The following is a 2499-nucleotide window of genomic DNA, read 5'->3' on the forward strand; positions in this document are numbered from 1 at the left end:
GGGTAAGTGCTAGACAGGGAAGGCTCGGAAGCAGGGCGTCCTAGAATTGGGGAAAGGTGGGAGTAGGGGATAGGTGATACAGTTATGGAGCAGGACAGGGTGGTCTAGGGGTAGGACGGGGCAAGTGGCCACAGCAGCAGAGCGGCCTGTTGGAAGAAAAGGCACTTTCAGTGGGGAAGCAGCTGGGGGCGTCCTGGAGTTGGTGCTAGGTGGATGTTGGGGAAAGGTGACAGTTTTAGAGCAGGACAAGGCAGGTCCGGGGGCAGGATGGGGCAAGTAGCCTCAGCAGCATAGCGTCCACAGACAGTCTAGTGTGCAGAGCAGGTTCCGGGGCGGGCAGGATGAGGCCAGTGGGCCGGGGAGGGAGTGGGGGTTCAGCCAGAGAAGAGCCTGAGCCGGAGCAATGGTGGGAGACAGATGGCAAAAGATCATCAGGAGCCAGAGCGGATGCGGACACTGCGCCAACAGCCACCGGTCCTGAGGTGGCGTCCCTGAGTTTGAATAAAATAGACATTGGTGCACAGAGGGCAAGGTACCGTCCGTGAAGTTAAGTGTCAGCGTAGAGCAGAGAGCGGTTTCACTCTGTATAAACGGGCTCGCGTTCACTTGTAATTCAATGAGTTACTGCCTGGATGTGACCGTAGCACAGGCAGGGACAAACCAAAGCGTAGCGATGTGGGCAGGCGGAGGGATTTATTAGAGGCCAGGCGGGTGGGGGCAGCCTCCACAGGCATCGCAACAGTAGTGAGTAGGGACACAAGACCTGCGCTGGCATATAAACAGCCTCCTGGGATTAGAGATCGGATAGTGCTGTGATCCACAGCAGCGGGGCACCGCAGGGGAAGTATCGCAGTATGGAGGGAATAAGGCTCTTACCCTTGCTGCGGCCACAGTAGCTGCAACACCTCTCCAGACCTCCGCCGGCATATAAACAGCCTCCCTCGGTACGGCCGCAGTAGCTGTAACGCCTCTCCAGACGCAAGGAGCCCAGGCCCGGAGGATCTTTGTGCAGGGTGCAGTCAGTGGCCAGACCGAGGAGATATCGCGGAGACTGCTTAGGGCAGGAGGCATGGGATAGGCAGGCAGCTGACGTCGTTGAAGGCATGAGGCGTCGGGTAGTCCCTGGCAGTGGAGAGGGCCGATGGGGTTGTCAGTTCCGAGGCGCCCACTCACAGTTAAGAGCGGGAAGAGGCCTGCAGCTGAGGATGTGATGGAGGTCCCGGAGCTGAGATAAGGTTGAATGAGATTGTGATTCAGGATAAGACTTGAATCATGGGTGCGCCTAGGTTAGAGAGTCAGAATCTAAGAAGTGGGGCTAAGAAAATTATAATAAATATTGGAATCGTAAGGTTTGAATCAGCCTGAAGTGAGGAGACAACGGATCAGGCAGCCGAGCTTCTGCGCCCCCTGGTGGTGTGACATTAAAGATGTGTGAGGTGGGGCATTCAATAGTAATTATCGGTTGAGGTCCGGGGGGGAAGGGGTTTATTTTTTTGGGCTTCCGGTGAATGTGGGGATAGGAGACCACAAGGGTTTGGGGAGTTGCAGCAGCAAGGCATAACCGTTTAGCCTTTAATACCAGGTTCTCAACTACTCTTGCATTCTCTCAGGTCTTAGCTTTAAAGGGTGCATGGAGGTGGCCGTCTTTGGCCTGGGGCAGCACACGCCACAGTGGCGACTTGGGCCCCTTATGCCAGTCTCTGGTGGGATGCTTTTTGTGCAGAAATACCTGCAGTGAGATAAGGGCTTCCTGGCTAGATAATGATAGGTTCTCCGCAAACAGGTCTGGTTTCCCCGGGCAAAGGCTCAATATGGCAATTTTCAGACAAGCCTTGGTGCTCTGAGACCACTAAAATGGTGGTTTGCGCAGAATAAAAGCCTTGTAACATAGCATAACAAATTGCAAAGCCGTGCAATCATATTTTAGTTAGCTGAAATGTATTCATATATTATCTAGCTCATTTTGGAGAAGAATCTTTCATGAGTGGCAAATGTCAAGGAGCGAGTGAAGAATACAGTGCATATTCATGTAGGTTAATGCTGGTAAACAGAAAATACGTTATTAACAACTGCACAATAAAGTGTCTGCGGTAAGGCATACAATATATTTTAGATCATGAATACATTTAATTATTGAATTCAATGTATGCTTATCACTGATTGTTAATAGCATAGATCTCACATTCTCACACTTCTGCCATTAACTTTGACTACACTCATGGAAATGAAGCCCACCTCCATAAGGGACCAGAATATAAAGTGGCAACAACACACCTCCGGGTTCTTTTGGCAGTCACGATAGAGAATTGAGTACAAACATCAATACGCTTTAAGCGTTGAAAATTACACATATCCAAATTAGGCTACAAAAGCCCACAGATTGTTGATTTATAAAATCACACCATGTGCAGTATCAGTATAGATTTGTTTTCTCTTTGAGGACGATCGCAATTTGGGATGTTAAAAGAATTTTAAAAAGATTCTCTTTCAACAGTGTCA

Source organism: Ambystoma mexicanum, chromosome 10, assembly GCF_040938575.1.
Source record: "Ambystoma mexicanum isolate Mex_15411 chromosome 10, UKY_AmexF1_1, whole genome shotgun sequence".
NCBI lineage: Eukaryota > Metazoa > Chordata > Amphibia > Caudata > Ambystomatidae > Ambystoma > Ambystoma mexicanum.